The following is a 17,845-nucleotide window of genomic DNA, read 5'->3' as shown; positions in this document are numbered from 1 at the left end:
AAATGTACGACCATTCAACGTTGTGGACATTATTCCTGCCAACTCACCCACACAGCACTAGTACCTCATGGGGGTCGGGATCACTTCATCCCTAAACATCCACCAATTTTCTCTAACTAATATGTCACCCTCCACTCATATATCAGAAATATACATCTCTTTATTTAAATTAATAAACTTCATTTTCAATAGCTACACAATCAACTAAATTCTGAACATTTACCTCTGCATTCACATCACACGTAGCCACACACCACACGCAACTTTACGATGTCCACTCCCACAATTACTGGCGCGCTGCCGTCACTCATACGTGCATGTCTTAAAGCAACAGCTACCAATTTCAGTGTCAGATTTCAAATATCCCCTCCATAACCACCTGGTTACATAACATTATTGTGCCATTGTGTTATTATTTTATCCTGTGTATGTGGTGTGATGATAAATAGAGAAATATATATTTTGAAAACTTTATAGGGTTATAGATTTTTTTATTCTCGTTTGTTTCTTGACCACATTTGACTCAGAATTCTTTATTTCACTAGCCAGCTGTGATCAGACCACTCTTAAAATAGTTTTATGATTGCTTCTGATATGAATGTAGTTTTTAATCTAGCTCTTGATGGATCATATTCACAGCAGGGCCTCTCACAAAATGCTGCATATGTTGCTCAGCATGAATTTATATCTAAACTAATTGAATTGGCAAATGTTTAACCCATCTGCTAAGTATTTTATGTAATTATCACATTGGAATTCATTTTTCTCAGTTTATTAATGTGGACATTCTATCGATAATTCCCTCAGAAAACAGTTCATTTCAGCCCATATACACAAATTTCTTTCTGTTAACTGAGGCTCAGTGTTTTATAGGATGCAGTAAATGCCTTCATAAGGAGGGCTAGTGCACTTGTATCTCAGCCTTGTATCTTGAATCTGAATTACAACCCCTTGAGCTCACACTAAAAATCTATTTTTCTGTAATTTTGTATTTGAATTGAATATAAGAGAGAACTCAATCTTTTGCGCAGACCATGTGCAGAGTTACTTTTACATAGAACTTGGTAGCTTAGTATTATTATTATTATTATTATTATTTTCTTGGTAGAAGGCTGAACCATCTCTGAGCATTAATTCTCTGCAACAATGAAAGCTTCTTTAAATATTTCCTCTATTAAGACTTTCAGAGGCAACATCATTTTTTGACTTGATCCTATTAATTTCTTAATTCTACTTATTGGATTAAAAAGTACATAGCTCTAATATTCTGTATGATACTGACAAATCTTGATATTTCCCCAGAAAGTAAATCAATTGGTGGTCTTAAAATAGGCACTACAGATGATAAATAAAAACAAGTTCCATAAGTTTGCTAACATTAGTGCAAAGTTTTTTCTTGCCTTTTTGGGATCAGAGATGACCCTTACGATTTGAGATAACACAGACTGCTATAGAAAGAGGCTTTGTTACTACTTCTTTACTATCATTGGTGTTTAGTCCATCATTGGAGTTTTGTCCGTCATTGGAGTACAGCGCTTCTCTATTGTGGTCATTTTTACAACTTGCTGTCTCAGGAAGGCTGGAAGTATCATTAAGGATACCAGTCATCCTTGTTTCTCACTTTTCTCCCCCCTTTACTCTGGTAAGTGTTATAGGAGCATAAAGGCATGAACTACCAGATTCAGAGACAGTTTCTTCCCACAAGCTGTCAGATTACTGAACTCTAACCTTACCACTGACTCACACTGATGTTTTTTTAAGTTGTATGTTATTTCAACTTTTAAGGAAATTTCATAAATTTTTCTACGGGATCCATAAAGTCTTGTCTATCTATCTATTTAATTTATTGTTGTGCTGCTGCTGTTCTGTGTTTATGTTTTTGGTGATTTCTTTAATGTCTTTGTATTGGAGCATACATGCAAATAAGTATTTTAATTGCACTTGTGAATATGACAATAAACTGAACAGAACTCAGTATTGCAAAAAGAAAAGGACCTTTCTCTATGTGTTAGCTATTACCTGATGTCCATAATAAGTCCACATTCTACAATACATGGCAAGCACTTATAGACTTCAGACTTAATTAATTCATCGTGATTAAAGGGGGTTTATTGGAATCTGACAGATAATATTTGTTGTCTACCTAATACAATTTATAATGTGAGTGATACCAAATTTCCAAGTACAATATAATGATTTCTTTAGATTTTGAAATCTAAAGGCCTGGTTGGTGTTAGAACATATGGGAATAACAAAAAAACTGTCAGTTTTTCAAATTGTCAAACCTACTGGCAATTGTGCTGTCAGGCACCAATTGTTTTCTAAAGTTTTCTGTCTCCAAGAGTCTCCTCTCTCTAACTGCTGTTTGCCATTTTGTTAAAATTTCTTGCATAAACACTCCACTGATCAGACACTTCTATCCATATAAGTATTTCACTAGGAATGACAACACCCAAGATTAAAGCATCATGAAAGGATTATGGAGTGAAATTTTGTCTTAGCCTGCTTGGCTGAGGGCTGACCTCCTGCCATAGGACAAGGAGGCCAGGACCCCCATGCAGGGTGACCAAGGGGTATCTGCAGAGGTGGAGATGGGGTGGAGGTTAGATGCAAGAAACATGCAAGAGAGAGAGATAGTGATCTTGTACAGTAAGTATTTATAGTGTTTTGGGAGAGGAATGGATGTTAGGAGTGATTGCTAATTACTGACAGTCTGATTGAACTTGGTTGTTGTCATTCCTCCCAAACTTTTGTTATAAATTCCATTTTACTTGGAATGACAACACCCAAGATTAAAGCATCATGAAAGGATTATGGAGCGAAATTTTGGCTTAACCCACTTGGCTGAGGGCTGACCTCATGGCCATAGGACAAGGAGGCCAGGACCCCCAAAAGAACCAAGCATTAGCCCAAACCACCAATGCAGAATTATGAAAACATGGAGTGAAATTTTGGCTTAACCCACTTGGCTGAGGGCTGACCTCATCGCCATAGGACAAGGAGGCCAGGACCCCCAAAAGAACCAAACGTTAGCCCAAACCACCAATGCAGAATTATGAAAGCATGGAGGAGGTGAGAAGAATTCGGGGTGTCATGACTATGGGTCATCACAGAAGTTGGATAGCAACTGGGGGAGTGTTTAGGGTTACTGTATGCAAAGAAGGACAGCTTCTGATGACCAAGGCAAGTTGCTTATTTAAATAAATACACATTGAGCAGCAAGGAGGCAGCCTTGAGTTGGAAAAAACATCCACAATAGCTCCGGACTTGTGATAACTTGGTAAATGGGAAAGGCGTGTAAACCTGTTAATGTGTAACCTCTTGGTATCCGAGGCAGAGTTAAGTATAAGAGACTAAAGGCTTGGATTCTGGAACGGAACTGAAAGTGATGATGACCACTCAACAAATCCATGTTGGGACTGTGGAGAGGAAAACAAAAACTCCCATTGGGAGAAAATAAACCTCTTTGTGTCCCGCTCCCCCCTCCAGGCAGCTCATCATTTGAGCATGGGTCGGCCCTGTAGTACTGTAATTGAGAAGATGCTGGACTGACCCAGAAGCAGATGTGGCTTGGAAAGTGAAGTAAGAGCAGAACCGGAGCTGAGAAGTTGGTATCCGTAGCAGCACAGAATGAGAGGAATGAACCCAATGCCGAATTGGATGACGGGGATAGACACACGAATGAGTCAGTGACACAAGTGGGACTTACCTGCACGAATTTCAAGCTTTGGTAGCAGCAGAGAACGAGAGGGATGAACCTGAGGCTGAACTGGACACCGGGGATTAAGACGCAACAAGACGAGGACACGAGACATAAGGGCTGAGTTGGACACCAAGCACAGAAACACGAATGAGACAGGGATATGAGACATGGGACAACTGCTGACTGAAGCGGAGGTAGGACGTCGGACAGACCCGGGGGCGAGGAGATGGCCTCAGTAGCAGTGGAGACAGGAACTCGGGGATGAATTGAATGCCGGGGGTGGGGACACGAGCCACGGGACAACTGCTGACTGGGCTGGAGGTAGGACGCCAGACAGACCCGGGGCTGAGGAGATGGCCTCAGTAGCAGCAGACGGGAGGAATGAACACGGGGTTGAATTGAACATTAGGGATAGGGACACAAGATGCAGTTAAATGCACAGGAGAAAAGTGAGATTAAAAGGACATGGAGGAAAAACAGAGGGGGCTTGAGATTCAGAGGGGTGAGTTTAGATGCGATAAGGAAAACAAATACAGACTTCTAAATGAAGAAACGCAGGGAGATTGCAGAATGGATGATAGTGGGATTGGACTGATGGTAGCTCAGAGGTTTCATCCTGCTGTGAGCTGAGCAGAAGTGTGCTGAAGAGCCATAATTATTTATTACTCTCTGCGATGTTCAAAGCTTTTTTTTTTGCTTTACGGTTAAACAGGTTTGTGGGAAGCTGGGGGAAATTGCATGTTTGTTGCACTATTCTCTTCCTTGCTTGTGGCTGGAAGCACAGCCCAGTAAGAGGTTAAATAGATTAAATAAATAAAGTAACTGGAACATTAAATGGTTTTGATTCAGGTTGCCAGAATTTGTATTGTGCTAGATATTGTTCCTTAAAATAACTTTATCAGGAAAATTCCTTTTCCAGATGAAAACCACTTCTAATGGGTTATATAAACTCAGAAACAAAAACACATACTATAAATAGAAAAAACTCAATCTATTTGGTTTAAAATGTACAAATAGGGTGTTTAGACCCCCAGGGGATTCCCCCAATAGATCCCCAGGGAATAATAATTGATGAATGAAGATTTAAGAATTCAAAAAAGAAGAGCCCAAGAGAATTAACTGTAATTGCAAGTTTTGACATCTTAATGCACAAAGGGCCATCCTAATTCAATATAACTTTAGAAGGCAAATTCCATTGTCACACCAATGTAAAAAAGAGAAAAGAGTTGTTAAGAGCTTTAATTGTGAAAACAGGACAGGAGGGATTGACAAGTATTGCATATGAATCTTTCTACTGAATACCAATTCACAATTAATTGTGTAATTATGGGGCTGAAAAGTTTACAATATGTAAGAATATTTTGATTTTCGTAGTGTAAATCCCTGATTGTGGGTTGTGGTGTCAAGACCCTACTGCAAACTCTGATGTTGAGCAAGGTACTTTATACAAAGTGATCCACCTACCATCTGTATAAATAGAGACCAGTGCTGGACTAATCCTGTGAAGGTTTGGAGGGGGGACCTGGTTTATTTATCTGGAAAAATCCAGGATAAACTATGGTGTAATGGCCTGATGTGGCTTGGATATAGATTTTATCAGTGTAATTACTGTAGATGTTGAAATCTACAAATGCACCCATTCAGAATATTCAAGGCATAATGCTCCGTACATCAAAGTACAGGTCAGGTTACATCTACCAGTTTTTCATTTTTTTCAACAAATCTGATGCAAGAATGAACTACTTTGTAAAACCGCCAGATGGTGCAGTATATGCTTGAAGTTTCATGTGTCTAACATAATGTACAGTAAATCTTATTTTATTCCTAAAAATTAAATGTATATTAATGCATTACTTCTGTCCTGCACTAATCAAACTGTACTGTAACACTAACAGATTTGTTCAGTTTTTTAAATTACATACAGTATACAGAATTATTACTGTGTATAAATAGTAAAAATAATGCATCATTTTATTTTAGATGTTTACTTTTAATAGTATATTATATGTAGTTTATTTAAAAACATATCATATATAATATAAATAAGCATTTTGAAAACAAGAAGTTAGTTGTGAATGACTTGAATGACTTATTCCTGTATACAGATGCATACTATAAGTTGCGTTGGGGCTGGTACTGTATAAGTCTGCACTATATAAATGATTTTACTTTACCTTTCACCACAACAATGCCACAATAATTATGATAAAATGTTTTTGACATTTTAATGTTTTCATTTCAAATCACGTCTTCTTCTGTAAACAATTATAATATTGGCAATTTCAATTATTTGCTGTTTATATACATTTTATACTGTATAATGTTGTTTTTTTGCAGTATAATGTAGAAAGCGGTGCTTGGAGTTTTTATATAGTTGATCCAGGCAATGGTAGAATTAGTGGTAGAATTCTTGCTTGCTATTTGGAAAATCAGGGTTCGATTCCAGTCAATCTGCAAATTGAACCTCTAACAAATATATCACCTTTTTTCATTTCAAAATAACAAATATGGGTGAAAGCAGGTGGATCACACTATACTAAACTAAGTACTTGAAACATTATTTTATTGAAAATGTCAATATTATAATTGTTAGGAATAGTAGCAATTGTGTTTGTATGTGAAATTGGAAAGTAGCCTCTTGCAACAACAACAAGGGTTAATGCTACTTACAAACACTGTATGTGATTAATCTTGCCCTATACAAGAATAGTATCAAAAGTCCTACATAATGTAGGAGTTTAGGAAGTTCAAATTAAGAGATAAAAAATCCTGATTAGGAGAAAAATGTCCTGCATTTGATTTGTTTTCCTTATTGCAGAATATAGTCAAACAATATAACTTAAGAATATGTAGGAAAATTATGCCATGAATAAATAAAATGTATATTTGATTTATTATTAAATCACAAACATCAACAGAGCACATGCATATTCATTTTCATTTAAAAACCCTAAGACTGCACCAGTGAGTAATAGTGTAGACTCCAAACAACTACATCAATGGTACAACAGTGTATGACTCTCAAAATTAGGTGATAAACAGTAGAATTGCAATTATATTCGCCATTGCATTAACAGTTACAACACATGCAAATTTTAAAAAAAATCTGAAACTCTTTTAAAACAGCAGATATCAACCCTGCTGTATTTCACATTTACATGTGAGATCATCAGGTGCCCAGGAGATGTTCTGTTTTGAATATTGATGGTATAAAGAGGGGACTTTTTTATATTACTTAGCCAGATAACTTTAGTAAATATGTTGACAAAAGTTTGAATTTTAGGTTTCAGGAAGCAGGATCAAATTTCATCCATTTGAGAATCAGCTACATGAAGCTACAACCAGCACAAACAATGAAACCCACCAAATTCGTTTGAGCTCTTTTTGTGCCAGTTTGTGCCTTTAAAGGTTGTGTTTTGTTCCCAAAATATAGAGGCCGATTTGTTTCCGATTATTTTTTGGCCTTATTTCACTTGACCACGTACTGTACAGGGAACTTGATCCTTAGTAACACAGTCTAGACATCTCTCACACTGAATTACTGGATGAGGGGATAACAGCGCAAGAATATTTGCATTTGAACAGTAAAATAAAAACCACAAGAGTTGCCTTTTTTATTCTTAATATTAGCAAGCAATTACATTTTCTTTAAAAAAATGGAACGTATTAATAATTATAAATCCACTAATCCATCCATTTTCTAAAATCCTTATCCAAATATTATTATTATAATTATGACATCACAATTCCATCTTTAAATTGAATACATCAATGACCCTACAATTTCATTTTAAATCTTATTTTAATAAAAATATGTTAACATGGCAGCAAATATTAAAAAAATTAAGAAGCTTCATTTTTGGGAAATGTCATGATTGTTACACAGATTGTTAACTTGATATAATTTGTTACAATTGTGAATTTTAATAAAATTATTTCTGTGTCCCAATTAAGAGAAAAAGTTTATTTTTATTTTTTCCTTGGGGCACTAAGACTCGTGCTGTAGTTCATACTCTTCCATTTTCTTGCAAATGTTCTCATCTTTGCAACACTGCACCCTTTGTAATGACTGAATAGTTAACACCTCCAATTTTCTTTCTCACTCTATACTTTGTATTTAAATATACTTTGTATTTAAAGTAAATTTAAACAAACAAAAAAAAACAGATTAAATCAAAACATTTTTGTTGCATACTGTACATGTAAAAATCTCAATTGCAATTTCTGTTTAAGGGCATCTTTCTGAGCATCCTGGAGATTGTTGCTCTGGAAGTTAATTTATGTTAATACTATATTATTAATATTATTTTAATATTTAATGTACTGTGATATATAAAATGATCAGAAGTGTGAGTATAGTTTACATATTATTTTAGTATTAGAGAAAGTGTTATTTGTACCCATGGGAAAATTTATTAACAGTACAATTTGCATTTTGGCTGGGATCCAACCTGGAACCTTTCGCATGAAAGATGAGAAGTCTACCACTGAGCTGCCAATGCATCACTCTGATTCACATTTCGTTTTCGATTACAACAGATGTAATTAAAAGAGCATGTCAAGACTCCCAAAATAATCAAAGCAAGTGACTGAGTTAAAGACGTTGATGTAGAAAATGTTTATGAAGAAGGTGGAAAACTGTTGTGTATCTTATTTTTATGTTTGTTGTTTTGTTTTTGCCACTACCAGCTATATACGTTGAATATAAAATGTGTTGAATATTTTTCATGATTTATTAATCATAAATTAATATCAAAATGACATAGACATTACTATACTTTGGTTAGTAATACTTTGGTTTTTAGTTTTAGCTACTAAAATTTCACTTTAGTTCGAGGATTCCATATTAAAATTCCCTATTAAGTGGTTTCAAAGAAGTACAGTAGTGAAACAGGTTGCTGTAAATGAAGCAATAGTTTTACTAACATCTAACACACCACAAATGCCAACTATAGATCTTCTTCAGCCAGTGAAATGTTAAGTTTGGTGCCCCGACTGAAATTGCAGTATTCTGTGTTGAGTTTGCATCATGAATGGCTCCATCTGTATATGTCAAGATCACATTTTGCTCACGTAAATGCCAAAATATGGTAGTGACAGGGACATTGTAGATGCAATATTACATTTTAATAGGCACCTTTTTTTTCTTTTCGTATGAATTTTAAATGAATTTATCCAATAGCTGAAGTGAAGATATGGAAATTATAGAACTAAATACTGTTCTACAACTAATGACTGTTCTACAACTAAATGAGAAAGAACATTCATTTGTAATCATGGATATATGAGCTTGAAGACATATGGGGTAAGCAAATAAAGTAATCTTTTCAAAATAACATTTACCTGTTTAGAAATTTAATTAATATTGTTTACAGTGATATAGAGTAAAGAAGAGTAAAATCTCAACACTAAGTGTATGTAAAATATTTGGTGGTATCTAAAAAGGTAGGCAGGCTTTCTCCACTGCAGAGATGTAGAATATTGACCTTGATCAATTAAGTTTATACCAAGATAAAATATAGTAATCAGAAATACATAGCAGATGAGGTGGAGATGGAAAAATATTATCTGCATATAAAAATAATCTGCATAAAGTGGTATACAAGAGTTTTGAGTTATGAGTTTTATTAATGAAGTCTGTGTTTAATGAAATATTGTTACAATAGCCAGGGAATTTAGGTAGGATCCTATGCAGAGAAGTAAGCCAAATCCGAGAATTGAAATCCAAAGTCCAAGCCAAAAGTTCCAAAAGCCAAATAATCCACTTGGGTGCCATAACCGAAATCACTAAGCCAAAGTCATAAACCAAAACTCTGAAAATCCAGAAAGACTGAGAGCCTAAAGAAGCAATACCAATCCAAAAATGAGGTCAGGTAGAAAAGCAGTCAAAAACCAGAATCAAAAACATTAAAAAGTAGCATCAAGCACCAGGAGAAAAACTACCAGAATACTGAGCAGTAAAAGAATAAAGAGAGCCTGAAATACTGAAGTGCCAGGGGTGTGGTGATGAGATGGAAAAAGTGAATGGTTAAGTGTTCCAGAGAGGTCTATGCCTTCTTAAAGGGATAGTGCGTTATGTAACATATACAAAGTAGGTTTTGTTCTAACATTATCAAATGTATGCATGAAATTACTCCAAAAAAAAACAACATTATATTGTACTTATTACTGTTATATACATATAAAATATAATATTTTTAACTTTGTTGTCTTAATACATTTGGATGGAACTGAATAAGCCAGAATCAACCAGGTAATCATACTCAGGATGATCAAATGTATGTGCAGGTATAATTGAAGACTGACACAGTTGTCTGCATAATAGAAGATGGTGAAACAGAAACACATTGGAGGCCAGATTCTTTTAAGAAAGTCTAATCATAGTGAACTAGTTTATTCTAGTTTATACTTCCAGCTGGCATGAGGCCACCTTAGTTTACAGCTCAGCATCTGAGCAAGTTAGTGAGATGGGCTGATAGGATAAGACACCACTCAAAGGGTGTGTCTTTTTTATTTTATTTCTATAATAGGGATATAAGAGCATTGGCATCCCTCTGAAAACTCCCTTCTTAATTGGCCTTACACATGTCAAACAAAAGAAGACCTAGAAATCTTGCCTAGAATTACACATTAACTTTAGTAGAAGATTGCTTTAACATCACACAGTTACTCTGAACTGTTTGATATCAAAGCAATCTTCTGCTAAAGTTAATTTCCAGTGCATTGACCTGAGAAAAAAATGAGTTATTGAGCATGTTCTACAAAAGCTGCGATAATTTCCAGTTCAGTAAATTTAGTAAGATAATATTTTCCTTGTAATTAGAACTTAATAAAATAAAACTGAACACAACCCCCCAAAAAGGAAAAGAGAAAAGATTAAGATAAAAGAGAAAAAGGTTTCCTTGTTTTTTCTCCATCCAAACTAGCAGGATCATCCTTTCAGATCTGCCCATTATACAGAACCTCAATCACAGCAGGGTACAAAAGAAAGGCATAGAACTCCCTCAATAATCCTCTCATTCCTATAAAGGCATGTCTCTGCTTACCTGTCATTGGACTGTAATCCAGGTAAAAACAAAGCACAGTTTCCTTCTCTGAGTGAACAGGGCCAGACAGCTTGCTTTCCTTCAAAAATAGCTGTCAGTATTGTGTACTGGATACATTGGAAAATAAAAACATGGGCTTGTCGCTGCCCCTGAAAGAGTACACCCTCTCAATAAAACATCTCACTGTATTCTTCAATAAAGAAATTCTCATGTGGTTCCCTGGTCTGGAACACTCAGGCTGTTATGTTTTGATCTGTCTGGCAATCCCACAAATTGTATATTTTTTCAACTTAATATATCTTCAAGTTTGGTTACTTTCTGTTACAGACTTTCTGGTTTAGTAGATTGTAGTCCAGTTCTAACTTAATCCAATTTAAAAATGAGTTGCTGAATAGTAGTTTTCTTAGTATTCATTGGAACAGTTTGAGAGTTCACCTACTTTTCAGTCTCTTCTTGCTTGGAGAGGAAGCAATAAACAAATTCAGTTTCATCTGTTCCTCAACAAAAGATTCTCCAGAAAGATGACCCAGTTAAAAACCCACTTAGGTGAGCAACAGGAAAATGAAAAGAAAGAAAATTTGGTAGCAGGAGCTTTAGAATTGGGTTGTCATACTGGTCTCCTGGTCTAATTATCTCCTGTACGTTTTGTTGCACAGTTTTAGCACACTTTGGGGTATAAACTTAACTGATGTATGTCTTCTGCCTTTTTTTAATACTTTAGGTCATTTTTCTTAACAATAGTTTTTCGGCTGGATGCTTCCCCCTTCCTCCTTCTCTGTACTGGACTAAATTGCACTCAGTAATCTATACATTTTTTGTAGAAGAAAAGATCGGATATCTAATCCTGCATATTGCACCGTGAGAAATCCTTTGGTGCATTTTTGCAAAACTTCAAACTCTTCATTGTTTAATGGAAATAACGAGAAACATAAATCTTTCTATACATACAGTATGTACATACAGATGTACTATCAACATATACTTTGCTTTGGAATTTCCCTTGACCAATGTAAATTATAATTTGGTCATATTATTCTTTATCTCTTCACAATATGGTAATTAGTGGAAAAACATAAAATTGGAACAAAGTATTCTTTCATCTGGTGATAATCTCTTAATTTTTGCTTAGTGGTCTCAACTGTCATTTAATACTCTGGCATACTCTTTAAATTTCAGAATCCCCAATAATGGTACATTTTGTCAAATATTTCATCTAGTTCACTAGATGTTTTCAACTATGTTTTATTTCAGCAATGTGTGCTTATGGAGTCAATCAGGGGTGACAGCAGTTTACCTTTTACATAAATGGCCAAGCTTTTGCTTGTCCTGTATACAGTATACAGTGTCTTTAGAAAATCTATGACTATTTTACCATGAAAATGGGGATATTTTTCTTTTGATTTACACACCGTTAAAAATGTTTGTATGTTTGAAAAATCCTAATTGATGAGTCTCCACACCCCTGAGTTAATACTTGGTGGAAGCACCTTGTTCTGCAATTACAGCTACAGAATGTGTCTTTTGGGATAGGTTGGCACATGTAAGCACTCTAATTTACAAATTATTAGAGTTCCATCAAGTTCTTTGGTGGTGGTGGGGGGGGGGGGTAATGGATAGCAATCTTTGAGACATGCCATAAATTGGATTTAGAGTGAGACTCTTATTGGGCCACTCTAGGACTTTTACCTTTTTATTCCTTAGCCACTGCAGTGTAGATTTTTTGCTGTGTACTTTGGCTATTTTCATATTGAAAGGTGAACATTGGTCCCAGTTTCAGTTGTTGTTCAGAAGGCAGTAGGTTTTCCTATAGGACATTCTGTACCTGTACATTACATCTTCTATCTTGACAAATGCCCCAATTCCTGCATGAGAAAAATCCACATGGTATAATGCGGCCACCACAATGCTTCACAGTAGGGATGGTATTCATTGGTTGATGTGCTGTCAGGGTACAATCCTTTTTGCCACATGTTAGCAGTATCACTTAAATGCTTTGCTGCAGTTTTTCTTAGTAATTCCTTCCTTGTGTCATACAAGTGTGTGGAATATTGTTTTCACACACACACTTTGACAAGGCTTGGTCTTAAAAGCCTAAATCTGCCATTTGCCTCTTGGTAGCCTCTATCAGTTTACTTCTTACTTGTTCAGTTTAGTTTGGAGGGGTGGCCTGATGGTCTTGGTGGTGCCATAAACCTTCCACTTCTTAATAATCTTGACCATACTTCCTTTAAAGGCCATGAGACCAAATTTCTTCCCATTCCTTTTTGCAAAAATGCAAACATGCAATGTGTCAGAGGTGGAGCAGCTATTGTAAAGAACTTTGAAGCCACTGAGGTAGTGCTGGGTGATAATTCGATAACGATAATTATCGCGATATAATTTTCTGCGATATATTTTTAACAAAAGTTCAATAAATGTTCGATATGTTTATGCTTTGCGCAAAACACTGCGCGAGTGCGCGTGCGCGCGTGCGTGTTGCAGACCGGGCAGCTAACGTGGTGTTTACCCACACAGTGGTGGCTGACAGGATTGTAGTTAGAGTGAAGAAATGAGCGACACTGAAGCAAATGTAGTGCTGCCAACGACCAGCTCAAAGGACGATGACATCGTTGACAGAAAAGGTCATTCAACTTCGTAAAAAGCCAAAATATCTCCAAATTACCGATCAGACATAAAACAGAGCACTTTAAACATTGCAGTCTTTCTGAGCCATCTTCTATGTGTGTTTTATCACACTGCAGTATTTAATTTTTCTATTAAGATATTTCTTTTGTAAATTTTACTCACGCATATTTTGAAAAAAAAGACTTGAATACTCTCTACCTCAGATTTGTTTAATGTCTCTGCTGTTTGGCAAGTGTTTGTTGTGTTCTTAAAATAAAGAGTTGTTTAATTTACCAATTAACTGTCTGGTTTCTTCAACTTTCACTCAGGAGAAAAAATCTGCCTTTATATGTGATTTAGGAACCCAGAGGGTTGGTGTACCTGAGAATATTAGAAAAGCAGAGTGTTTTGGAGGTGTTGTGATGGAATAGGGCCTTTGGACTGTATTAGGACCCCTCCTCTTACATGAAGTATGATAGATGGCACATGTCCTGTTCCTGTTGGTGGCACTCTAGCAGTGAGTATTGTTTGGCTTGGCTACACATCCAGAACAGAAATGTGACCTAGCAGGGATAACAACAAGCCAGACTTTGTGAGGAAGTATGGGGTGTGAACAAGGTGGTGATTCAGCTATAAGGGCAATCCACCCAGACTGAGGAACTTGTGGCTGTTGGATCAGAGAGCAGGAAGTGTGACTGAAAAGACCTCCAACTCTGTACCATAAGAGTAGCAGGTATTGCATGTCTGTTCCTGGCTTTATGACAGTGCGGCATGTCTGAGACACAGGCTGGTTGGATGTGAAAGAGAAATGTCACCAGCTGTGGTTGTGTGTTGGTGTGTGGTGATAGTGTTGTGATTTAGTATGTTGGAAAACTAGTGAATATTGTAAACAGTGAGAGCGTATTGTCTGAGGGCTGTAAAGGTGTTGTGAAGAAGTGATGAAAGTGATGGTGTGACTGAAAAAGGAAAAAGAAATTAACTCTGTGGGATGAGCTATGGGAGTGTTTTATAGGTCATGTACAGACAGACCTGCAATGAGCTCACCCAATTGGCCTGTGTCTGTTACAATCATATACATCTAAATTATATTTTAAAAACAAAATGACCAAAACTTATTATTGGATTATTGGATTGTCTGAACCTGCCTTGGTAACACATTTTAAGGACCCACCTCTTATGGTTTTTAGATATGGTCCTAATTTGTGTGATCAGTCGACCATGCAGTAGTAATAGCAAACAATGAACATTAAATCCCATACCAAATGGGAATTACAGTTGTGGGTATTGTACTTAATGTACAGTAATAAAAGTGAAAACTAGTGAAGAGGAACAACTGACGGGAACAATTTTTGTTATTATTTGACTAGGGAAAAACTAGTGAAAAATGATTAGTGAACACAAGTCTGATTTATAGAAACAATAGAGACTATCCAAATTCTGTTCATTTCAGTAATGAACATCATACTTTTTCTACAATTTATGGGACATGATCCCTTTTTGATTAGTAATGATGATCATCCATTACAGATAAACTTGCAAACGTTATCTTCAAGCTCTGAAACCTCAGATTTTAAAAGAAGAATGGGATTTATGGACTATACTTTAAATTCAATGTTTTGCATATTTTTATACTTTTCATTATTCTGACTATACATGCACATTTGATTTTTTATACTGTAAAATATACTTTGTTTATTTTACATTGTAGTTTATTGGACTATATGATGTGTGGATTGATTAGCTGGAAGTGTGATGTTATATTCTCAAACACTGATAAGCTAATTATGACCATAATTACCAGTAATATTAAATAGCTGAACATTTTTTTATACTTAAATGTCAGCATTTCTTGGTATCTTACTTCTAATAAAATGTGAGTTTTGCATTTTTTGGTGTGCAGGTGTTTTTTTTTCATTTTTTGTGTTTTATTCTTTCTCCTTTGCACCTACAGTGAAAAGCAAAGTGTGAAGGTATTTTAAGTTTAACTTTTAAAATAAAGCTAGATAAAATGTTACCCCAGTGGGCAGTGATTCATCGAATATACGTATATATCACGGCGAAAATAAGGCTATAGGTATATGTACGTCGCCGCGACGTATAATCAACGTCGAATTGCAACCGTAAAATCGACAACATTAATAAACGCATATATAACGTTGAAAACACATCTAACACAGTGCCTGAGGCTTTTTGCTGTATATATCGTGTGTGCCGCAACTAGGAGTATACAGCAATCTGCACAGTGTACGAAGTAAATTATTTTCGCAGTAATTCATTTATTTACACTTGTATAATAAATATAGTAAATATAGTAATAAATATAGTAAATAAATGAATTACTGCAAAAATAATTTACTTTGTACACTATGCAGATTGCCGTATAGTTGAGGCGCACACAATATATACAGTAAAAAGCACAGGCACTGTGTTAGATGTGTTTTCGACGTTATATATACGTTTATTAATGTCATCGATTTTACGGTTGCAATTCGACGTTGATTATACGTCGCAGCGACGTATATAGATGTATAGCCGTATATACGTACTGTATATTTGACGAATCACTGCCCACTGGGACAGCTTTGCATACATACGGAGGGGGTCTTGCCACCTGCCTGAAAAAAACAGTAAAATGTTTGAGTGCCTATAGATTTTCTATTTTTATTTTCTTGAGAAAAGTTGATACCATTTCCTGGACACCCTGTCCCCCATCACTGCGCGGTGCCTGGGGAAAAATCTGTAGGGGGGCGTCTGAAATTCTGAGGGGGGTGATATTTCGGTTGAAACGGAACTGTACGGTGCAGCTACCCAAATGAAATCTCGCAGCTATGCCATTGATTAGTGCTTCATGATAGAAGATAACGACTAGCAATCTGGTATTTGCGATGAAGTTCAGTTTCACATTTTTCGTCACTCTTGTGGTTTGTATTGCCTGGAGCGAAAAGTACCACAAGCGTTCAATTTTGCAGCTACATTGACGGAGGTTCTGAATCGTTAATAAAAAATAGTCGTAAAACCAACAGAAAGCACAGACTGCTAGAACTAGTCCTAGTTATATAACGATTTTAAGTATAAGGATAAACTACTGCAAGGAATCGGTCCACCTGAGCAAACAGGATTGTAATGTTAACACTCACTAACGACACTGATATGTGCCGTTCCTAGACGGATAGCCCTCCTGCACATCAAACAATCCGAGTGACTGTTAGTGTCAATTAGTGTTGTCTGACCATTGACAAAGTACAACTATTTTTTTAGGGCGCAAGTTAAGTTAAGTAAATCCTTTTGCCCAAAACTGAAGGGGTGACACTCCTCCCTCCCCCTGTGACGCCAGGCCTGTCCCCATCCTATTCCATAATGTCATTATATATAATACCATACAACAGTGACTGATCCTTACTAACTGCATGCGTTAAAATTGCACATCAGCACATAGCAGGGGGCACATAGCCGCGATGTACTATCGATGTTAAATTTCAACCATAATATCGACAACATTAATAAATGCATACGTTGAGAAAATATCTAACCCAGCATATTTTCCGGTTATATACCACAATGCATTGCTAGTATTCGTTGGTCACCATTTTGGACACGTTATTCAATCGTAGAAGATTGAAGTATTTATCCGCAAATATCTCAGCAATCCTCTTTTGACGAGTAAGTATAAATAATAATAATAATAATAATAATAATAATATCTGAATACATACAGATCTTACTTAATATTGTTTTGATTCAAATAGTACATTAATAAGCAAAAAATGGCACATAAAAATAGTGTGAAGGGGAAGATGACAGAAAATCATTTTGCCATTTCTCTAATTATTCTTATTCTATGTTGTACTTTCAAACTTTGGGTACTCTTTAATTAGGACAGACTTTATTGCTCAACTGCTATGATTCAAGCCAAATTTTATACGTTTATTTCAGCTTTGAGCTTAGTAAACCTTAATGGTTAATTTTTGAGATTATACTAAAGAAGATATTAATCATCATTTATTTGGGGAGTAATATTATATAATTTTCTCCTAGCTGTGGTGCTGAAGTCCCACCCTACATCGACAGAAAAAGAAATAAAGGAGCACGCAATGCATTACTTGAAGAATGCATATGCAAGGCAGGGGGCCAGGAGATCTGGACACTGAAAATAATAGGTTTCTGGTTCTAACTGTTAGGAAAATTAGACAGGATTTGTAAATGGTGGACAAAGATCGTCTTAACTTCAATTGTAATATTTTTTTCTTGGAAATATAGAAGTTGTACATTTTAAAATTTATATTTGAATCAAAATGTGGTTTGAGTTAGTGTGTTAATGTAATTAGTTTGTGTTTGTCATTACTATACTGTATATTGCCATGTTACCAGAATGTGTAGCTGAAGTTTAAGACTAGTTGTGTTTTTATGATTATTGCCCATATGTTGATTGTTGATTGATTGTATACAATGTATAATTTGAAATACATATTTTTCAGGTGTGAATGTGTATTTT

At 35.7% G+C, this 17,845-nt stretch overlaps 1 long non-coding RNA gene across 1 annotated transcript in view; it reads left to right on the top strand.

The window, feature by feature from the left end:
* The window catches only part of LOC148830759 (uncharacterized), a 31,374-nt gene extending 13,940 nt beyond the window's left edge, over positions 1-17,434 (top strand). The window contains exon 3 of the long non-coding RNA XR_016091318.1: positions 17,389-17,434. This is a non-coding gene — a long non-coding RNA (uncharacterized LOC148830759). The remainder of the gene's footprint in view (positions 1-17,388) is intronic.
* The last annotated feature ends 411 nt before the right edge of the window (positions 17,435-17,845 follow it).

This window comes from Atractosteus spatula, chromosome 7, assembly GCF_055471065.1.
Source record: "Atractosteus spatula isolate fAtrSpa1 chromosome 7, fAtrSpa1.hap1, whole genome shotgun sequence".
Classification (NCBI taxonomy): Eukaryota; Metazoa; Chordata; class Actinopteri; order Semionotiformes; family Lepisosteidae; genus Atractosteus; species Atractosteus spatula.
Note: the sequence above shows the minus strand (reverse complement) of the source record. Positions and strands in the feature narration are given on the sequence as shown.